The sequence below is a fragment of the Nannobrachium achirus genome (genome assembly GCF_963921795.1).
Source record: "Nannobrachium achirus genome assembly, chromosome: 2".
Classification (NCBI taxonomy): Eukaryota; Metazoa; Chordata; class Actinopteri; order Myctophiformes; family Myctophidae; genus Nannobrachium; species Nannobrachium achirus.
The window spans coordinates 34,579,184-34,592,243 of NC_137811.1; positions in this window are offsets into that span (position 1 = coordinate 34,579,184).

Sequence of the window (13,060 nt, forward strand, 5' to 3'; positions counted from 1 at the left end):
TCCACCGATCAGTTTCAAACTTTGTAAGCGCACTCCCTAGAGGCTAACCTTTGCCCTGCATTTTTCACATCAGCCTTTTTTAGCGCCACCTTTGGGCCGACTTATGTAAAACACATTTTTGGATATTACTCCTTGAGATTTTATCCAAAAATCATGCAAATCGGTACACAGTATCTCTATAGTCATGTGATCAAGTCCAATCCGTCTGATATTTCATATTCCATCCTGATTGGCTAATATTAGCTTCCAAAGTTTGCAGGATTGCTCCGTTTTTGAACAAAATGCCTCAAATCATCAACGCAGCTTGCGATTACCGTCACATTTGCCACACATATTCCCACTAGGTCAAGGAACAAATGCTACCTTTTTAACATTGTCCTGTTATAGCGCCACCAGCAGGTAGACTTTAGCAAAACACATTTTTGGAAAACAATGCTTGAAATCATGCATGCAGCGTCCGATTGCCATGAAAGATCTAAGGTGAAGAACATATGCCACCCTTTTTACATTGGCCTATTATACAGTAGCACCACCAGGACGCACGGCCTGGTGGAGACCTGTGCTCGGAAGAGCACTGCTTCTAGTTGTTGGTGCATTTAAATTAAATATGTCTTTTGATTTGTTTAGCTGTTGTGGGCATTAAACCCTCTGACATTTTGGTTACTTTGTGGTCCGTCTACCCATCAAGCCACACTGCGTTTGAAAGTCAGAGGCTTAACGTTAACTAGAAAGGTGCAATTCTTGGAGATTTCAAGTGTGGTTGCAGTGACGCGAGTCACGAGGAATCCGCTGGGAAATGAATTTCCGTCTTACCATTTATATTAGATATTGTGATGTCACGTGAAGCATGACCAATCCTGTCTGATTGGAATGTGTATTGTCCAATCAGAAAAGGGACAGAATTTGAATTCAATGGACTTTTGGGATTACAGAAAATTAAAACAGGTGTACTTTAGGTGACAAAAGTTTACAGAAAAGTTAAATGAAAACAGGTTTACTTTAGGTGACATAAAACAATAGTCTGGTTGCCTATAGCAACCACACTAACTATCACCACCTCACCTGAATACTAAAGTGACCTCAAGTACCCTGGCAAATTCCTTTCCAGAAGCTGGAGATAAAAAGCCCGGGGCCTTGCACACTGGCGGCAAAAGTGTCTCCCTGTCGATTGTACTAGTGGCAGTTACACTGTCTCGCCTGGCTTTGTCTAAACTAACGGAAGCGTTCCACTTATGCAACCATACACTGGACGGCAGGTACCTCTGAACAGCTAGCGACATGTGATACGGCAAAACTGTTCACCTTCACCCTTCCCTCCTCCCCAGAGAAGTCCCCTCTGCCAGCTAACTGACAGACAGAGTGACCTCTGAGCACCTCTCAGGTGTGACAGTTCCCAGGGTTGGTAACAGAACAGGAGGGATTTTCCAACAGCCAAGCACCTAATAGCTAACAGGACTGTGTGTGTGTGTGTGTGTGTGTGTGTGTGTGTGTGTGTGTGTGTGTGTGTGTGTGTGTGTGTGTGTGTGTGTGTGTGTGTGTGTGTGTGTGTGTGTGTGTGTGTGTGTGTGTGTGTGTGTGTGTGTGTGTGTGTGTGTGTACACATTTTCATGTCACTTAATAACATATCATTTCACATCATGTGTACTTTGTCTTACGATGTTGTCGCTGGCTTAAAAACTGTTATTTTCAGCAAGCAACACCTTCAAGCGAGCGACAAAGCATAACTTTGCGCTCTAGTCTGTCATGCTGCTTGTGTGTGTGTGCTTGCACGTAAATGTGCATCTCCAACCGCCAAAAGTTAACCGCCTTGAGTGAATGATTGAATGGGGGCCCTCTGTCAGTCAAGTCAGTCAGTGCTTCAGAGAGCGGCGTGAGAAAATGCTAATTGATCACACGGGCCGCTAACTAACAGCCACTCTTCATACCAGTAACAGGCTGACCAGCAGATTGGAAACTACTCTTCTGGTGAGATTAGTGCTAGGGATAAAATGAGTGTTGGGGCTTTTGAGCCATAGGGCAAATCTAATCCATTGTTATGTGCCAACTCTGTGGTATTAGGATCTCATGCTGACAAATAGTTCAACACTCAGTACCGAATGTTTGTAGCCATCTAGCTTTTGCTTGGCACAAGTTTCATGGTTGTTGTACAAACCATTGCCAAAATCCGAACCTTTTTCGAGATCTTATTATCGTTACCATTAACCTTGAGTGAAGACACACATTATAATACAATATCGTGGTCTGGCCAGACAGTGAACATGAATCTACAGCGACTGTCAGTTAGGGCTGTCACAATTATTACATAATCGTCTAATCGTGATTATTTGACATTATCGCAATTATTTTGTCATAATCGTCATAATCGTGAATGTTGAAAAATGTCAGAAATAGTGGAAATAGCAGATCTACAAGCTCACAACGGTTGTGAGCTTGTAGATCGGCTATGTCCACTATCAATGTTATTTTTTAAGTAGTAAGTTGTTAAATATGTCAGTAATGTATTTGTATATTTAGGTTATGTGTCATATCCATATGAAACTTCAAAGCCTAAAAGCCAAACAGAAATGTAATTATCAACGACAAATACACAATTAAATCGTTAATCGCCAATTATTTGAGTGACAATTAATCGTCATGTAAAATGTCATATCGTGACAGCCCTACTGTCAGTCGCCGTGGCATTTAGTGTCCAGCCAGAGTTTATTTTATGCCGGTCATATGAGGATAACCCAAATAATGAGACATCCTCTCTCCCAGCTGGCCAGTTTGGTTGGGTAACCCACGTTCAACAGTGCATGAAGACAGGTGCTTCCTGTCGTAATGGATATGATGTCTGGTGGTAGCAACCATTGTGCAACTAAACTTGAATGTAAAGCTGTGGGAATTATGGGGAAAATATTGAAGCAACTATCCCGATTTTGGGAAAATTATTATATTACTTTGACAAGTAGCTCCAATGCTGATGATTGATTTAATGTTGCCCTCTGTAACTTTCATGTTCAACCCCGGATTTGAACTCTGATCTCCCGCTGAAATTTCAACTGCTGCCTGAGCTTACAGAGCCAATCTGCTTGCTCTGGAGAGAAATTAAATTTGTAAAACATGTACCACTTGTCAGCCAGTCGTGTCAAACCAGGCACAGGATCTAAAAATTGTCAATATTAGATTATGTCGTATTAATTCTATAATTAAGGCCAGTCCACACGAATGAAACGGTCTCTATACTGTTTATAATACACAAGTTGTGTTTATTTTTTTACATGTGCAAAATTCACCACATACATTGCATTATCAACAAGTGAATATTTTGGAAATTAATGGGACTGTTACCTCCTTTAACAACTCTAACTGAGATACACGCACATACACCATGCACGCAATTCCTCTATACTACTTCAGGCTGAACACTAGGTTCTTCTAGACTTGACTCATGCACTCAGACACACACTCAGACACACACACACACACACACACACACACACACACACACACACACACACACACACACACACACACACGTGGGCATATTGGGGGGAATAAAGGCCACTGACACTTAATAATACGGGGCCCCCGAGCTGTCACACTACACTTGGTAGCCAGGCAGGTACAGTGTAGGATTTATGTGTCTGAAGATGAGTCAGCTTGCTATGAATTAAATATAGCAATGGTGGTGACTGGTGAGATAGGTTCAAGTGGCACTCCTTACATGAAATGCATTGTAGAGAATGTCCTTTCTGCTCTTTTGTCTCTCTGATGTCTTACTCCAGTTCTTCTTGTCCCCGACAATCCCATTCTCACACTCACCCAGTTTCTTCCCGCTCTTTTTCATTCACTAACAGATGCCCCCTCTCCACCCCTCGCTCTTGTCACTTTGCTTTCTCCAAAGCTTTTCTTTCCCTGTCTGTGCCTCAGTGGGGAACTTTGACTTCTCCGCCGTTCTTCCGGTAGGGTGGCTCTGTGTGGTGAAGGCCTTGAGCTTAGACAACTTGATTTGCAGTCTCCTTGTATAATTCTTGGCTCATTCAAGCAGCCCAGTGACAATAGACACCTCCCCCCACCCCCCAGTCCCCAGCCTCCCATAAGGCAGGCTCTGGCATATTGTGGCAGGTTTCTATGGAGAGTGTGGTTTGCCGTTGGTCTTTGGGTTTGTTGTGAGGAGTTGACTACAGCTACAGTTGTCTGTTAGTTCTTCTGTCTTTCTTTCTTCCCCCCCCCTTTTTAAAGGAACCTCTCTTACCCGCTCACATACACACCCTTAATTTCATTGTTGTTTTCACATTTCCCGCCACTGAGCCTTTGAACAGCTCTACTGTTTTTCCAAATTCTAATCAAGTGAGAGGAAAGATGATTAAATCATTAAAGATTCTTCTGCTTTCTATTCTAATGTAAAGGTAGGGTAAGTGATCCCTGTCATTGAACAAACATTCTATAGCAATGAATACTATCAGAATATCAATATACTGCTTTAGCATTTTGTTATTTTTCTTTATTCACTTAGTTTATTCACCTAGTGTGTTCTATTCAACCTCTTAATGTTGCACCAAATTAAGTACAAATGGCCTTGTGAGTCATATGACAATGGCCGTCAAACAGGGTTTTAATATTCCATACCATTTCCCTGTCCCTTGGACAAAGATTTGCAGCCAGTACTGGCAAAATCTCGATAGTCCGACAGTGACACAGCCCTGGGTAGGCCACCCAGCCTGGCAAAGACCTGTGTGCGCTGAGGAACGCCTTTTCTAGTCTTATTCTTATTTATTTCCCCCATACCTGCTCACTTCTACCCCTTTTGTTTTTGAAACATTGTACCCATTGCGCAAATCAAAACTTTTTTTCACCTTAGTTTCAAACGCCAAGATAGGCTGTTCTTTCTCCACTCGACTACAAAGTGTGACCCTGTGGCCTCGAGAGGAATGTCCCTATTCATCTTCCTTAACAAGTCTTAATTAAAACAGTTCGTTGTTTGCGCGCAAGACGGCGGCAGCACTGACTGTGGCAGTGTGGCTTCAGCCAGGGGTGTTGCACCAAATTCCGGGCCCTGGGTACAAGGATTCAATGCGGGCCCCCATGAATGTTCTTCATAGGGGAAGGGGGTTTAACCCATTTAGACTGGGAACACATTATTATGCATTATTTTGTACTTTAACTATTGAAAAATAGCAGATATACAAGCAGATATACCGAGTGCCGCGCTGCAAGCTTGTAGCTCTGCTATTTTGGAAAAATCGTGAAAAGTCTTTGAATATTTCAAATCCTTCTAAGGTTTTTTGAAAAACCTATGTTTCTATGTCAGTGGTGCTCAAACATTTTCATGTGAAACGCCCCCCCCCCCCCCCCCCCCCCCCAGAAGCAAAATTTGAGTTACAAATGTTCGCTTAAAAATACATATTCAAAGACACATTTTCACGACTTTTCAAAAATAGCAGATCTACAAGCTTGCAGCGCGGCACTCGGTGCTGCCGTGCTGTGAGCTTGTAGATCTGCTATTTTTCAACAGCTAAAGTATAAAATAATTGAGGCCCCTCCACCTTGGGCCCTAACTCAGTCCCACTGACCCCCCCCCCCCCTTCTTGTGACGCCCCTGGCTTCAGCGCATGCTGTTGGGAGTGCATGAGCTGATGGCCTGCTGATGTGGGTGGGCTTCTTCGAAGCAATGCAACGACTGAGGGGGAAGGCGTGATACAGAAGCGCTTTGTGGGAGGGGGAGGAAGGCCGTGGAAGAGGAGGAGGAGGAGGAGGAGGAGGAGGAAGGCCATGGACTGTGATGTGTCAGTGAGTCTGGAGGATTGGAGGCCACGCCAGGCTAATCTCTCCCTTCCCTTCCAGGGGTTTGTTTGTTAGGGGCGCCGCAAGGGGCACATAGGGTGGGGGAAGAGGAAGAGAAGAAGGAGCGTGAGCAGACATTTTTGTCGTCGTGGGGGTTGTTTTTACCACAGTAAAATCGTACGTGTTAATTTAACTCGGAGTGTGAAAATATGAACTCTCCTCAGAAAATATTTTACTGTGCGGACAGAATTTAGTGTTCTCTTTTAATCACCAGGCAGGGAGAAATATTCAAAAAATAAATGTCTTTCCTTTTATACCTTATTTCTCATACCCTTAGTGACTATATGGTAAAATATATATTCTTTTGTACTTGAGCTCTGCTATCGGTGAAGGAAACAACACAATATATTACCATCTCCATAGTCTCGCGTGGCCAGACTGTTGCCTCCGCGATTTGGTCAAATGCTCCCAGCATACAGTCTGGCAGACGGAAATAGAAACGGTGAGTGCGAGATGAAGCGGAAGTGAAGCCCCCACGTCACTTCCGTTTCAGTCTCACATCACACATATTTATCATTATATAAAAAAAAAATCAAACCTCGGTTCGAAGTGGAGCGGTGAATTTGAGCAGCTGTACCCTATGTGAGTGAGTGAGTGAGTGAGTGTAAACTGTGCCTGTGAGTGAGTGGTGAGTGTGCCTGGCCTGCACAAAACAGCGCCCCTCCTTTAACTAGTGTGTTGTGTGTGGCCACTCAAGGTATTGCCCAGGCTACGGACAGGGCCAGCCAGCCACCCACCCAGCCAGCCAGCCACCCAGCCACCCAGCCACCCACATACCCACGGATATACCTGTTCATTGGGAGCGCTTTCACCGCTCCAAAAATCATATAAGCATGTTTAGCTTGCTGCTTATCAGAAATGACATTTTAAAATATATTTTTTTGAACGTTAATGCCCGTTTTCGATACTCGCCGTTCGGGAGCTGCTGTTCCAGACTATATAGCATTCAGAGATTGTGGAATAGTTGTCTGGCTACGCGAGACTACCATCTCCACCTTTGTGCATAGGGACCACAAGGACTGATTTCCACACACACACACACACACACACACACACACACACACACACACACACACACACACACACACACACACACACACACACACACTATCACAACATGTCTCCTAAATGCAGTCTTTAGGTCTCCTTGGCCATTAATAAACATACACTTTTTATTCATCCTAACCTCACCCCCACCCCAATGTTCCAATTTCTTCCAAACATGCTGACCCTGCCTGCTAAGACAGAGAGCTCCATTTAACCTACCCCAGCAGAATCCTCAAGCAGTTTAATAGAGCTAGAATGTTCTGTGTGTGTGTGCGTGCGTACTGTATGTGTGAGCGTGCGTGCGTGCGTACATGTCTGTTCCTCTAAACTACTACAGACTGAACACTACGTGCAGTGTCATGCACACGCTCAGTTTCAGTTTTCAGTGTCCTCCGATTGGAAATATTTATCTACTGTTTTCCCCTGGTCATCATCATTATCATCATCACTCTATTCCCCCATGTTATCATCACGATCACAGATGTTTCCCTTTATCTTGTTTCTCATCATCTCACTCCTTCACTCCTCACCACTGTATTCCCCTTCTTTTCATTGCTCCTACTGGTCCTTTCTGTCTTTCTCTATTCCTCACACACTCTCTCTCATCTCCTCTCTCTCTCTCTCTCTCTCTCTCTCTCTCTCTCTCTCTCTCTCTCTGTGTCTCTCTGTCTCTCTCTGTTCCTCAGAGGGATTTAGATATTTTCTCATGTTGTTATGACTGACTGCCCCGGGCCCCCTCTCTCTCAGTCAGTCCCTCTCACTACCTGGCCGCCAGCTGCTGTTTATCTCTGGCAGAGTGGCAGTGGCTCCCATGGGCACCACAGGGAATGCCACTGTGGTGTGGATGAGGAGGGGAACACGAGGGAAGAGATTGGCAGTGTGTTTGATGCCTATCAATCCTTCCTAATAGTCAGTTAACTCGCAGTGTTTCCCTGACTGGTAGACAGAACAGTGTACTGTGTGTGTGGCAAGTTCTGGCAACGTGTGAGCAATGTGAAACGGTATCTGTGATGCTGCACGTACTGTACGTGGGGATACGCTACTGTGTGACAGCGTTTACACACGCATCCGTGTGCGTGAGCGCGTGTGTACATATGAGTGTGTGTCAGGGCTGGGCCTGCTGTGACTGACGCCATTGTGCCACACCACTGAGCACTCGCCCTGTTCCCACAGCCTAGGCCTCTCTGGATTAGACACACAACAGCTGTATTGTGTGTGTGTGTGTGTGTGTGTGTGTGTGTGTGTGTGTGTGTGTGTGTGTGTGTGTGTGTGTGTGTGTGTGTGTGTGTGTGTGTGTGTGTGTGTGTGTGTGTGTGTGTGTGTGTGTGCGTGTGCGCGCCTGCGTGTCTGTATGGACGTGTGCACTTGTTGGCAGCTCAGAGAGAGTGAACGAGTTCAGCGTTTGTATATGGGGGTTTAGTGGGGACTGGATGTGGGCCTGGCTTCTCACTATCCAGATATCCTGGCTCACTGCCTACTGTGTGCTGTGGGACTGAGTCAAAACCAAAGTCCCGTCGCCAAGGCCATCCAACAAAAGTTTGATTTATTGACAACATATATTATTTTTCTTTTAATGACATTCTTGGACAACTCTGAAACCCAAGAACACAAATAAGTTGTTCTTGGTTCCCAAACAAACAACAAAACATGTAAATGGAGCTACTGCTAATGTTAAGTATTATGGGGGTCAACTGGGCACTGGGGCAGCTATGGCATGTTTCTCTAGTTTTGTCACTGAAAACAATATGCAGCGCCAAGTGTCTGCCTAAGTGTTGAGGCAACAGCATGTCTGTTAGTTATATCACCACAATCCAGAACTAATAATAAGAATATTAGCAATCCTCATCAAATCATTTACGTTAAGTGTAAGTTTAAGAAGATTAATGGGAGTGTTGCAATGCTTGAAAGGAGAGTTGCATGTTCTCTCTGGATAACTGGAATCTGGATAGAATCAGCAATACAGTACAAATGGTATACTCCACAAAAAGAGTAATTTGGCAACCATGCAGGGAATAGACCATTTCATTGATATAATTGGTGAACCGGACAGGGCCAAGAATAGAATGGACAGCATGCCCATTTTAACCAGTTGGAATTCAGTTCAAACTGGCCTCCCCCATCTTCACACACTGATGTCTGTTCCATAAGTCATTCAGACTGAAACCAGCTGCAAGCAACCCAATCAAAGGCAGAAATCCTTCTAAGTATAGAATGGTCAACTTTATCAAATGCTTTGCTTAAATCTATGAATATAGAGGCGCCATGTTCGCTGCTGTCTAAATCTAAACCAGTATTCAAACCATTTAATACCAGTTTGACAGATGTGGTGATGCTGTGATTACCTATAAAACCAGAATGATGTGGACGTGCTGTAGGATATAATGCAATCACGGCGGGCGATATACTGTATGTATACTGTATGTGTACTTTATCCACACCTTTCTGCATAGGGACCACCTTGTGGTCTGATTTCCGTTGTGCACACACGCACGCACGCACGCACGCACGCACACACACACACACACACACACACACACACACACACACACACAGTCACACACACATCTTTTTCTTAAGAAAAAGGGATCATAATTATATGTTTATTATATCCTTATATTGATGGCCCGCAGTGCTTCCAGAATAGAATTAGTAGGGAAATGAATGAAGATCTGGGACTCCGGGCTACCACATGCACATGGTCGTTAGTTTTGGGAAGGATTTAGTTAAGTCTGTCCTCAATTAAGTGGGCAATAGCAGCACAAAAACCTGAACAGACATCATTCGGTCCTGACACTAAGTAACCATCAAGTTTGAGACTTGGGGGAAGAGGAGTGGTGGCTTTCCAGAATTTGGCTGGGGGGTTGTAATGAAGTCCAAATAGTATGTTGACTTGGCAACCGTAACTGCAGCTGTATACTTGTTTCTTAGATGTGTAAATTACGTACAATGATTTGATCGGCCTGGCTAGTGACCAGGCTTCATTACTTTAAAAAAAGACAGCTGAACTCAGCTTTAAGTTAATCTAATAGGGGTTCGCTGCTAGCCAGAAACCATGATCTTATTCTGCTTGTCGGTCATTTTAAATACGAACAAGAAGGCTGTCCGGGTGGTGCAGAGGTACAGTTCCTAACTTCCTGCCCACTGGACACTGGGGTTTGATTCCTCCGCGGTGCCTCCGGCTTGGCCGGCCGCTCCAATGAACACAATTTGCCGCGTTCACGGTTGAGCAATCTCTCGAGACAAGAGTCAATGATGGCTACGCCATTGACACAGAAAAGGGACAAGTGGGCGGTCCCTTTTCGTGACGATGGCTAGCCAGAATGACGGTTGAGAATGAGAAGCAGCCAGCAGATGAGGGTGTGCACTGTGCAGTCGATGGCATGATTCTCTGTTGCTGCACTGGCAACTAACCCCCAGACCAACATGGTTTGTGCCCTGAGCAACTATGTTGGTCCAGGGCAGCACCTGTTGAGCAGGGGCCAGAACTAGATGGGATTGTTTGCTCCTCTGCATTACACCCTCCTAGTGAATCTCCTCCCCGTTCAGTTGAGATGGGGTTGTCTGCGGTCTCTGCACCCTTCCCCCGAGTTGCCAGTATGAGGGAGGAACTATACAAACATGGGGGAAATTGAATAAACTGGGGACAATTTAAAAAAAAACTGTTGATCGGATTCTTGTCATCTTCTTTGTCGCATAGTGTCTGTTTTGACAGACAGAGAGTGCCAGCATTGCCTGTACACTGTAGGTTTATGTTGCAGTACAGTGCCTATTTCTACACAGACACCCTTCTTACCATTGGCCTTGGGATGATAAAGAATCATGATATCCCTTATCATTTAGAGAGCAAACTTACTTGAATAAAATCCTAAATCCTAACTTGTTGAATATTAAGACAGCATTAGACCTATAGATTGAGAGGATTGTTGCGTAATGAAAGCCTTAAATTGGCACAAAATACACTGTCAATAACGGCATGCGACAGTTCAAAAAGTAAAAACTGAGAATTTAAGTGGTATTCAGAAGGACTGTTTCAATTTGGCTGAAAGCTGAAAGTCTTTAGAGGTTTAATGTCTATGTTTATTCAGGAGCAAGCAACAGTCTGGAAGTGCGTATCTCTAGTTCACACACACACACACACACACACACACACACACACACACACACACACACACACACACACACACACACACACACACACACACACACACACACACACACACACACACACACACCTATCTACACTTTCTGCCACAGAGTCAACATTTGAATAAGGTGACCAACCCATGCAGATGCCTGTATCTACCACTGATGTCACAGTACACACCGCACATTCTACGACAGATTTTCAGCCACATATGCCAGCCAAACCACAATCTTATGTTGGCTTGGTGAGTCACATCCTTAATACAGTGTCCTAATGTGTCTCATATGCTACATTCATAGCTCGCTTTCGTTGCTTAGTTTGCATGGCACATGTAAAGTTCAAATAGTCACGAAATGAGAGTTTGAAAGGCAGAGGATCTCTTTGTGTCCTGACTGTTTGTAGAACCATGTCCTTCCTGTAATCATCTGAAAGCATGCACAAACACATCACACATACACAGTCAACAGGGGGAGGTTTCCCTGATCATGTCCACACTCACCAGTTGGAGACACAGACTAGAGTAGCCTTTAATGCGTCTGTGTGGGGCTATGATGGAGTTATGGTGGAATTTGTGCCAGCTGTGTTGTGTGCCCATATTAGAGTCACTGTATCCCAGGTAGGCTGGGCAGAGCTTGAGACCTGCCAAATTTGGTAGCTTGATTACAATTTACAATTTAGGCATTTGGCAGACGCTTTTAATCCAAAGCGACTTACAATAAGCAGGTAATACATCATTACATATTAACCAGTAAGACTCCCTAATCGGGAGATAAGCGACCGTTGGTCGCTTATCTCCACAAATAGGCCAAAAGTTTGTTTTACCAATTATCAAGACATACGGGCAGTTGACAGTTTGCCATGGTTACTCATTGAAGTTGAATCTCCATATATGGAGATAACCTACGCATCACACTAAGTCTGACCTCACCAGCCCATATTTGGGCATGAGCAACTTATGTCTCCATATATGGAGATATGATGACATCACACAGTCCTCAGCCGATGATGTGGCGTGATGTCATACAATACACAAACGAGCCCTACATTATAAAGGGGCAATTATTGCCAGGAAAGAAGCATTTCTTCGACTCAGACCTTATCGCCAGGGTTGGCTTATAGCAGCTGTCGGTAGGACCATATATGGATTCTGTTAGTGTGGATCTCCTAACAGGGCATCATCTGGGATACAATCCCTTTTATGCCCATATATGGAGATCCCTAACAGAATCCCTTTCATGCCCATATATGGAGATCCCTAACAGAATCCCTTTTATGCCCATATATGGAGATCCCTAACAGCATCCCTTTTATGCCCATATATGGAGATCACTAACAGCTAACAGAATCCCTTTTATGCCCATATATGGAGATCCCTAACAGAATCCCTTTTATGCCCATATATGGAGATCCCTAACAGAATCCCTTTTATGCCCATATATGGAGATCCCTAACAGAATCCCTTTTATGCCCATATATGGAGATCCCTAACAGAATCCCTTGTATGCCCATATATGGAGATCCCTAACAGAATCCCTTTTATGCCCATATATGGAGATCCCTAACAGAATCCCTTTTATGCCCATATATTATGGAGAAATCCCTGCTCTGAGTATCTGACATCAGTGTGATGTCACCTGTTTATGCCCATATATGGAGATCCCTGCTCTGCGTATCTGGTTGCTATGGTAAACAGTTGGTTGCTAGGGTAAAAAACATGGTTGCTATGGTAAACAGTTGGTTGCTAGGGTAAACAGTTGGTTGCTAGGGTAAAACCATGGTTGCTAAGGTGGTTGCTAACGTACACTAACAGACCAGCAACAACAGACTGTTGCCACAGCAACGTACACAAAGGTTTGTGTACACATGTGGTGTGATGTCATACTGATGCGGAGATATGAGCAGGGCAAAGGTGTGACGTGTGACGTGTGACGGACGGACGGACGGACGGACGGCCGGTGGAGGTTTTCATAGTAAACTGCTCCCTGACGGTCGCAATTATAATAAGCAAGATCAGTACATCAACAACAATATAACAAATGCATA